The 10,683-nt window shown below is 43.9% G+C and overlaps 1 protein-coding gene across 2 annotated transcripts in view; it reads left to right on the top strand.

Moving 5' to 3' along the window:
• The first annotated feature begins 856 nt into the window (after positions 1-856).
• Positions 857-10,683, top strand: part of ADD3 (adducin 3) — a 125,160-nt gene continuing 115,333 nt past the window's right edge. The window contains exon 1 of one of the 2 annotated variants that reach the window (XM_039250711.1): positions 857-913. The gene's annotated coding sequence lies outside the window, so the exon portion shown is untranslated. Of the gene's footprint in view, positions 914-2,816; positions 3,092-10,683 lie in introns of those variants that run through there. The other variant, XM_039250709.1, reaches the window with a different exon arrangement.

Here is a 10,683-nt window from a genome sequence, read left to right as displayed (position 1 = left end):
TGGGCACATCATATTTTAATTGTCTAAATAGTAGATTCACATGCATTTAAAGTAAGTTAACCTACCTATGGGTTTCTTAATTTTGCTGACTTTTGAATTGTCCCTGAAATAATTGTACTCTATTATTGTCCAGAATTATTTTAGATATATTTTTCAATTTTTCTATAAATAATACTGTGATTTTTTTATAACATGAACACACACTGAAATCTGTCAATAATATGTTTTCTAATACCAACATTCACTGAAATTCCAGGTATCCTTATAAATGTTAGAAGGCTTGACTCGATTGCTTCGAGTCACCAAAATGAGTTTTATTTTATTATTCTTTTTGCATTCTTGTATTAAGTGGTAATAACTTCCTTTTATTTGGTTATCATTTTAGTGCAATGCTTGGAAATTAAATATTAGCACAAAATACTAATTTCCAAGCACACCACTTTATTTTTGCCATGGACCCCGATGTTTGAAGTTAGTAGGGCTCTTTAAAGCTAATATATGCCGCCAGCAATTCATTGATTCATACTAAATCAGTCCAGTTAATTTTAACCTTGACCTCCCACAGCTGTACTGCTTTACTCAGTCCCAAAAAGTCCCGGTTTCTGCTTCTTATGAAGCAATAGTAGAGAGGAGAAACAAAACCCATTCCTTTAAGAAAGATTCCGCCTCCTCTTTTGTAAGTAAGCGCCTAATGGTAACTAGGGAGTCTCTACTAAGTCACACACTTTACTACTCAGCTTTGGGAGAAGCTGCTGCCGCTGCCGCCGCCGCCGCCGCCGCCGCCGCCGCCGCCGCCGCTGCCGCTCTGTGGCTGCAGCGGGTTTCTGTGCAGCACTGCAGAATCCACACCTACACAACAGAAGACACACACGTCAACTACTCTGGACGCAAGAAAGCCTTGCATCTTCAGCGGGTGAGCCGATCTTTTATCCATTTTGTCCAGAAACTGTGGGAAAGGGAATGATCCTGGAAAAGGTTGCTCATCAGACAAGCTTGAAATGGATTATGTTAATTTGTCTTCCTTTGGGGGGGGGGGTGGTGGTCTAGATTTGTGACTGGCAGATGCTCTATATAGTGGAGACTATTGTCTGATAAGTGCTCTTAACATACTTTTTTTTTGGCTATTTATTAAAAGGCTAACCTTGATGCATGCAAAAGCTTTTCATTTTTTGCTTTATAAATGCAAGAAAACATCCAGCCACTCCCAATATCTCTCTCAAATCCTGCAGATATTTTTAAATGCCAGATAAAATGACAGGCTGGGCGTTTTCTAAATATTTTCTGCCCAAAACCAGGAAGCCTTCCCCATGATCCTTTAGGGGTATTTAAAAATCATAAGGCATGGTTAGATTTTGAGCAGATGGGAGATGGTGGTAGACTCAAATTTCTATAGCCTTAGTCCAGTGGAGAGAGAAAATGAGGATAAATGAATCACAGTTTGTGCCAACACAAGATTCATTTTCCACACTTCATATGTGGGAAGAGGAAACTACATTTTAATTAGCACATTTTTAGGGAAGAGGGAGGGGATGAAGATGAGGGGGATGGCATGAAGTATTTGAGGGGGAAGAGAAGAGTCTGCAGAGGAGGAAGGAAATGAAGTGGACTGTCGCCAGTGCCTTGGAAACCAAGGGAGATAAGGGTGGGGAATGAAGTTTGTTCTGCTTGGTAGGGTGGGGTTGACTCGAGGGACCATGAATAACCAGAATGGCGCTTGGAGGGGTGTGCTTGTGAGTGGATTCGTGCCCCTGGAGCACACGTGTGCGGGAGGGATGTACAAGTCGTAGGTGGCAGAGAAAGATATGCATTACTGGGAGGTCTGTTTCGAGAAACATGTCTGGGCGACGGGGGTGGGGGTGGGGGCCCCAGTGTCACCTGTGGATGGATCCACATCCCTGTTATTGCGTGTTGCAAAAGTTTACCCAGCCCCGAATTCAAGGCTGGCGCTGCCTCCCTCGGCTTTTTCCCTGTGTGAGGTCAGCTCTCATAAGCTCACAAGGCCAGGGGCCAGAGTAGGGGGGAAGACCCTCCATGGTCCAAGTGGAGCAGGATTGAGAGAGCCCCTACCCTGCCCCTCTGTGGACATGAGTAGTGGGGGGAGGAAGCGCCCAAGAGGCAAGAATGCTGAGAAGAAAATCTAGGCCCCTCCTATGGGGGGCGTGCGGAGGTCGAACCTCAGCAGTGGCCTCCCCCTCAATACCCAGCAGCCAGAGTAGGCAGCAGAGGCTGACTGAAAGCGGAGGTTCAGCCTCGGGACGCGGAGGGTCGCTCAGGTTAGGGTGGGCAACATTTCCGAGGTGTCCCTCCTCCTCCTCCTCGTACTACGGTTTCCGTATCGGGGTCGCTTCCCCCTCCGACCCTCAGGGGACGCCACGGATCGGAACTGCATAGCCAGAGGAGGACACTGAAGAGGTGCCAAGCAGCCGCTCAGCATCGGGCGCTCGGAGAGGCCCGGCCGGCCTGTAGGTCCCGGCGGCCGCGACCGCACAGATGTGGAGCTAGAGGGCGGGGAGGGGGCCGCCGCGGGTGGAGCCACGGCTCCCGAGGGGCCGTAGGGGCCGCGAGGGGCGGGGCCGTAAGGAGGCGGGGCCCAGAACGTCCTGTGATTCCGAGGGGCGGGGCCAGGACGCTCGGGGGCCCAAGGGGCGGGACCAGGGGCGTTCGGGGGCTGCGAGGGCGGGCCTTTAGGGGGCGGGGCCAGGGGCGCTGGGGGCCTAAAGGCGGGGCTTAGGGGGCGTGGCCAGAGGACGTACCGGGGGAGCTCGGCCAGTCCCGCCAGAGCGCGAGCCACCCGCCGGTAACGGTCGCCAGGGCGAGGGGCGGGAGGGGAAGGAAGGGGGTTAAGTTATTTTTTTAAAAACTGTGAGCTAGAGCTAAGGGCATCGCGACCCAGGTGTCGCTGCTTCCCGCAACCGAGGGCTCGTGGCCCAGGTCCCTCCCTCCTCACGCCCCCACCCCTTCCGCCCTCCCCTCTGGAGCCTTGAGGCGCTTAAGAGGCGGCGGCGGCGGATCGAGCGGCCGCTGCAGTCCCGGCGGCCGCGGAGAAGGAGAAGGGGAAGCACAAAGCCCGCTGCCCGAAGCGAGCTGCGAGGTAATCCTGACGGGGAGAGAAGGAGCCATCGTTGAGCCCCTCCTCCCGGCGGGGACAGAGGGCGCCCGCGCGGGCTGGGCTGCGGGACCCTTCAGCGGGTCTCGCGGGGGCGGGAGCGCCGCGGGTTGCGAGGCCGAAGGGACTTGCTACTGGGTGTTCCTGCGGCCTCAGGTGAACGTCTCTCCGTCCCTGCCCCGGGGGGGGGGGTCCGGAATGGGATCTTGGGCTGGTGCGAGGGGAGTGGACCTGCGAAGGAGGGCCTCGGGGCGCCGCGGGGTGGGCCTGATTCTTGGGCGCCCTCTGGTTTCCCTCGAGAGGTTGAGGAGTTCTGAGATTCGTGAGCTGGTTGAAGCGTCAGTGAACTGGGGACCTTAAGCCCTGAAGGTGCGCTCCCGGAGTGTGGGAGGTTGCTGCACTTGGAAAAGGTGCGGGGAGGTAAGGGAGGGAGTGTTGGTTTGTTTTGCTTTCCTCATTTAAAAAACTTCTGTTACATGTCGAAAGTGTTCAACTACCTTTCGCCTGTGATCCGCGCGTCCCCATCCTCCCGGCGCGCACACACAGCCCTACAAACGCTTACGCGTTAGGTTGTGCTTCCTGCCTGGGGTGACCAGCAGAGTTGGCAGCGGGTCCACTTTGCTGGTGTTTGGGGCACGTCCAGCCTCTTTGGAGGTATCTTATAGGTGAGGCAACACCACAGAGACAGGTAGAATAAACTAGGCCTCCATTAAATTGGCAAGAATGGCCTCAGGTGAACTTTTTTGTTGCAGAGATTTAATTGCAGGTAGTTGCCCGCTTAAAATGGGAGCGTAGTAAAAAAACCACTCATTTCTTTGGCACATGTGCTGTTGCAGTTGACCACTATGGTGGTAAGGAGAAAAATGGAATTTCACTCAACCAAGGGGTTTTGAATTGGGATTATATGCAAGTTTGGTGAACGAGTTGGTAACATTCTGGGGTTGGACCCAGGCACATAAACGTGTGTCCATGTTTATGTTAAATTATACAACATTTTAGATTTAGCAGTACGAAGTGCCTCTGCGGCATACCTGGTGTATCCTAATTTGGACTTCAGAAGACTTCTAGAGAGGGTGTTATTAAAGAGAATAAAATAAGAGTGCCGTGTAATCTGTCGTTAAGATGTTTGACTATTAAAAATTTGTATGGTCCCAACACATTTAGAAGGTTAAGTTACTTTGGGACATGTGTGTAAACTTTTTTGTCTCTAAATCTTGATTGCATTGTAATTATCTTCTAATTCCTTTTCCTTTGCTTAAATTGAGCAGATTAATTTTGCAGAGTGAGGGCCAGAAAAAAATGGCCACTACGTTTAACGTTTCATCTTTTCAAAGAGTTCAGTCTATTATTATTTTTTTTTAGTGTATATTTATTTTTGAGAGGGCTTGAGAGAGAGACAGAGCGTGAGCAGGGGGTGGGCAGAGAGAGAGAGAGAGGGAGGGAGATACAGAGTCTGAAGCAGGCTCCAGGCTCTGAGCTGTCAGCACAGAGCTCCACCTGGGGCTGGAACTCATGAACCAGGAGATCATGACCTGAGCCAAAGTTAGATGCTTAACCGACTGAGCCACCCAGGTGCCCCTCAAGAGTTCACTCTTAAAATTGACCTCAAGTACTGGCATGTTGGTAATAGTTCTTAAAGAAAAAGTGGTGTATCAATTTTGAATGTTAAATGTAATTTTTTTTTTTTTTTTTTTTACAAATAGTTTATTGTCAAATTAGTTTCTACATAACACTCAGTGCTCATCCCCAAAAGTGCCCTTCTCCATGCCCATCACCCCTCCTCCCCCCCACACCCATCAGTCCTCAGTTTTTTATCAGCATTCAAGAGTCTCTCATGGTTTGCCTCCCTCCCTCTCCCCAACTATTTTCCCCCTTCTTCTCCCCCATGGTCCTCCGTTAAGTTCCTCCTAATCCTCCTATACGTGCAAACATATGATATTTGTCCTTCTCTGCCAGACTTATTTCGCTCAGCATAACACCCTCAAGGTCCATCCATGTTGCTACACATGGCCAGATTTCATTGTTTCTCATTGCCATGTAGTATTCCATGGTATAGATAAACCTGTTAAATGTAATTTTTAAAATATTTATTTATTTTTGAAACTTGTAAAAAATGTTTGAGAGTGAGAGTGTGAGGGGGCAGAGTGAGAGGGAGACACAGAATCCAAAGCAGCCTCCAGTCTCTGAGCTTTCAGCACAGAGCCCAACATGGGGCTTGATCCCACAAACCAGGAGATCATGACCTGAGCCAAAGTTAGAGATTTAACCAACTGAGCCACCCAGGCGCCCCATAATGTATGTTTATTTTTGAGAGAGATCGAGAGAGTGCAAGAAGAGGAGGGGCAGGGAGAGGGAGACAGAGGACGAGAAGTAGGCTCCCTGCTAACAGCAGAGAGTTCAATGTGGGTCCCAACCCCACAAACTGGGATTATGACCCTAGCCGAAGTTGGGTGCTTAACCTACTGAGCTACTCAGGTGCCCTGAATGTTAAAGGTTATTTAAGAGCTCTTGAGATTTTTGGTTATGGGGCATTCAATATGTTATAGCTTTTTACATATATAACAGAAAATGTTTGTTGATAAACATCTGACATGACAGGTGATCATAAGATACCTGGGAAATATTTATTTTCATGCTAGAAGGATTGTATTTTCAAAATAGGTTTTGTATTCTAAAAATGAGAAAATTGTAACTTTGCTGTTTCTGGCCCCTTTTATCAATAATGTTATACTGGGAAGAATGTGAGCTCCACTCAGTGATGTTCAAAGTGTGGATTTGGTCTTTGTAAAACCAGAATGTCTTTTGAGACTAAGAGGACATTAGCATCAGCTCCTACACACAATCCTAACATCTAGACTCAGGGTGAGCCCCAACTTGTGTGGTTGTGAGGTTTCCTAAAGTAGGTGTATCACGTGTGTTTTTGTTATACCTAAGCCTGTATAGGTTGTTAGCTGTTTAAGCTGTTCTGTTGCAAAGCAGGTGGTTAGCAGTACTGGGCAGCACTTATGCATGTCATCGGGGTAGAAGAAGCATTTGTATTGAGGGAAGAAGTCCTATAAAAAGCACAGAAACCCATCTGTGAACAAATTCAGTTTGTACATGTTAAGGAATGATAATAGCAGAACCTTAACCGAGTTGTGTTATGTAAAGTGTTTAGAATATAGTCTGGTATTCAGTGCTTTATGTGTTTATTATCATTAGTATATAAAATGACTCTTTCCAGATGGTTATATTACACTACCTAGCAAGCAAAGACTCAGCAAATATTTGTAACTATTATTTATTTCCTCTGCCTCTACACCAGTTTTATATGTTTTAATTTACTTATTCCTCACGACAATCCAGAGACTAAAGAGACATAGAGAGTGTAAGTATTTTGTCCAAGAAGTATAGTTACTAGGTGCTACAGGCTGGTTCTGAACCCAGAGTCTGACTCTAGAGTGAGCCCTGCTATTAAACTTGGGGTAGTAGTTACAAATCATTGAAAGGTCTTCGCCGTGTTCCCAAGACTCCAGCTGTGCCTGTGTCTTGTTTAGCCACAACTTGCTGTATTAATACCACCAACAGGTTTTTAAATATGAAGAGTGGTGATTAAGTGGAATCACCTTTTGACTTTGGAAGAGGATTCTTTTGATTCATACAATATATGTTTAGCTAGGATGCTAGGATTTGGGCTTGAGTATCTTATCTTTCTAGTTACTAAAGATATTTAGAGTGTTTCTCTCTCTCTTTTTTTTTTTTTCCTTAAAGCTTACTAGGTGTTGTTGGGCTCCACCAGGCCCAACAGGCACTAGTCCCCTTGGAGAGATTCTGGTTCTGTGCTAAGTCAGTAGGCCTAATCTTATGATTACCTTTTTTTTTTTTTATGTTTTTTATTTATTTCTGAGAGAGAGAGAGACAGACAGACAGCGACAGCGCGAGCAAGAGAGGGTCAAAGAGAGAGGGAGACACAGAATCTGAAGCAGTCTCCAGGCTCTGAGCTGTCTGTCAGCACAGACCTGAACACGGGGCTCGAACCCACGAACCGTGAGATCATGACCTGAGCCGAAGTCGGATGCTTAACCGACTGAGCCACCCAGGTGCCCCACCAGTCCTCTGATTACCAACAACCTATCAACCTGAGATGAATTTTAAATTAAATTTGTTCTAAATATCACCTTAGTTGCCTTCTAAAATTAGCCATAAGATATAACTTGTGGCTTCTACTTTGTCACCTTAGTTGCCTTCTAAAATTAGCCATAAGATATAACTTGTGGCTTATACTTTGTCACATTCCTAAGGACTTGTGTGTTGCTGCTTTACCAGTGTAGTTGATAGGTCAGGCAAATAAACTATAAGCTAAATTAGGAGCTGTTTTAAATAATGTTTAGAAGTATTAGTATAGGGGAGCCTGCATGGCTCAGTTGGTTGAGCATCCGACTCTTGATCTCAGGGTCATGAATTCGAGTTCCACATTGGGCTCCATGCTGGGCTTGGCACCTACTTAAAAAAGAGAATTACTGGAGAAGACTGAAGTATCCTTTTTTGATAGTTTAGTGAAATATGATGTTAGGAAAAAATGTTTTAAAACAAGCATATGTTGAATTAAGCAAGCTCAAGCTATATTGAAGATAACAGGTTACTATTTCTTGTCTAAATAAGTACTGAAGTTTTTGGCTAGAATTAATATTCAGGGTTGTTTCCAAATCCTTTGGAAACTTCCAGATATGTAGAGTTAGAATAGAAAAAATCTTAAATGTATAATCAGAGTCCTATTCTTTCTATTAAACAGACACCTTATTTTAAATTGACTAGTTGTAGACTGTGTTACTCAAATGTTACTCAAAATGAGTGCCCTAATCCTTTCTTTCATGTCTTCTATGTTAATATTTATCATTTGATGTTGGGGTCCATCCCAGCATATTTTTCAAGTGTATTTAGAGAGAACAGTGAGAGTGAGCTCGTGCGTGCATGTGGGAGGGGCAGAGAGAAAGAGTAAGAGAACTTCCAGCAGCCTCTACACTGTCAGTTCCAAGCCCTTTGCAGGTCTCAAACCCCCCAACTGTGAGATCATGACCTGAGCCAAAATCAAGAGTTGGACGTTTCACTGACTGAGCCACCCAGGCACCCCTCTACCATATTTATAGATGAGGTTAATTATGAGGTCTTTTGGGTTCTGCAAGTGACTAAGCTCTCTGGCCAGAAGCCAAGACAATCTTAAATTTTTACTGTAATGGGTTGTATGTATTCAAAATCCTCTATATCATACAGGTTAGAAGTCTTTCATTGACTATAGCTTGAAAGAAAACATGTCGATTATCCCTTATATATAATAACTAGATGAGTCTATTTTTTTTCTTCTGGCATTTGCTGGCTATGAACACACATGTGTGTAACCATCCTACTTGGGGGATACTCTTCCTTTCATGTAAAGTTAAAAATTATTCACTTGGCATTCATGCAATACATAATTTGAGTGTCAACACTATGCACTGGACAATTTTAACTGAAAATTAATTGTGTTAATTAAAATTAAGTGTTGGAGAAAAAAGGTTTGTGGGCTCTTTATGCCATGTGTATTTTAATATTGATCTTTTATATCTGGGCAAGTTTCAAAATGCAGTTCAAAATTAATTGCACAATTGAAAACATTTGAATGTTAAGATGGTATTGTTTAACTTTGAAGCCTTAGATGATAGTACAGATAATGAGAATTAGAGTCTTTTGTTTCCTTAAACCAATTTTTGTTGGATATCTTTGAAAAGCTGTATTAATAATCTCAGGTTTCTAGGACATTACTTACTACACTGAAGGAGCAATTTAATGAGGAGTATCCTAGAAACCTTAAAGAATGACTGTGGCTTTCAGTGTTATCTAGCATAACCCCAAAAGTGGTACCATTATCACCATTTTCTAAAATGAATGAAACCCATCTTTGATATTAAGAAGCTTACTGTAGATTTCCTTCTTAAGAAGATAGTATTGCCTGGTTTCTAACTATGCCAAATCTGGACTGTTGTTGTAAAAGATGTCTAGGCTTTGACATATAGTTACATCTGCTAATGAGTTTGCATGAAAATTGAGCTTTTATCCGATGTAAAACCGATCCACATTGCCACCATATACTTTACACTTACTTGTTTTTAAAAGTTAGCATTAGTTAAAGCTTAATTGGAACTCCCTGATATAAGATGAACTTTGGAACTCTTTGTTTCTAATTGTCCGAAACTGGGCCTGAGGATACTGGTGTATAGGCAGTACATTAACTAGCATTTAAGATTGCTACCTCCTCATACAAGGCTACATTTTGAAGCTGGGGTGATGAAACTCCCCTTTTCTGCAGTAGGCATACATGGTTTCCATAGGATAAAAGTTTCTTACAACTAGCCATCCAAGGGTAAAAACACTTTTTGGAAGCTTAAGGACAGTAAAACCAGTGTCTCAAGAAGTATAGATTAATAAAACCTTTAATGCTTACAAGGTGCATTAAGGCAGTAGACTTTAAGGCAAGCGATTCATTAAACAAGATGGAAACCTAACTCCAGGTAACATACATGAAATTGTTACTTTGTTCTTTTTGCTACTTTTCATACTTTAAATTTATTCTAATAATTTTTTTATTTTAACTCCCCTATCCCCTTACCTCTTTGGAAGAGGAAAGGACTGTGCAGGTAGGAGTTCAGAAGTCTGTTTAATTCAGCTCCCAGGCTGTCGTTGGTTGCCTCCTAGGGGAACTGGAATTCCAACAATGTAGAAAGCAATCAGGTTGGTGGAGTGCTGAGTTTTTCAGTATCTTGGAAGTTGGTGTGTGCCTTTAATTTGTCACCATCAGCAATGTTTCTGTGACGTTTTTCCACAATGGCTCATCTATCCTGTACAAGGACAACATTTCCTTTTTCCATACAATATTCTCATCCTGTCATCTTTATATCTGCTGGAATGACTAAATGCCATAGCAAAAAAAAAAAAAAAAAAGAGAAAGGAGGGGGGTGAGGTTTACTCCGCATCCTCATAGAAAAGATAATTAGGCTTACTTGGAATGTCTGAAGAAGTGTATTTTGGGATCAAGTCCTTCCCAGGGACTCTTTAAGAACACTCTATTTTTAATCCTTCAGAAAGTAGAGCCAGCAACTGTTAGCTGCATTGTCACTTCTAATCTCATTTGTCTTATTAGTACATAAAAAGATTCTATAAGGGCAGTCTTTCTTAGTATCTAAGGAAGTGGTTGGGGAAGAGTGATGGTCACAGCTCAAGTGGAGTTGTGAATGGGCTTAAGTGCCTAGGATGAGCAGCACAGATAAGAGTAGAAAGGGAAAGAGATCGGCAGGCAACGGAGTTGATATTCTGGCCTTGTTCTTTGTCCCACTCCCAACTTTGTTTTCTTTTTTCTTTTTTCTTTTTTTTTTTTTTAACTTTAAACCTGTTGTTTTGTTATGGTTTTTGTTGTTGCTGTTGTTGTTTTTTTTTTTTTTTTACCTTGCCTTCCTCCTGTAACTTTTATTGCCAGGACTGAGTTTTATCTCTCCTACAGAAAGGTGGAATTTTCAAGGTGATTCCTATCTGATTGCTGAAAAGTTTGGCTTTCAGCTAGAATGCAC

The sequence above is a fragment of the Hyaena hyaena genome, unplaced genomic scaffold, assembly GCF_003009895.1.
Source record: "Hyaena hyaena isolate Hyena2069 unplaced genomic scaffold, ASM300989v1 scaffold_379, whole genome shotgun sequence".
Lineage (NCBI taxonomy): Eukaryota > Metazoa > Chordata > Mammalia > Carnivora > Hyaenidae > Hyaena > Hyaena hyaena.
The sequence above is the reverse complement of the archived record's forward strand: the minus strand, read 5'-3'. Positions and strand labels throughout refer to the sequence as shown.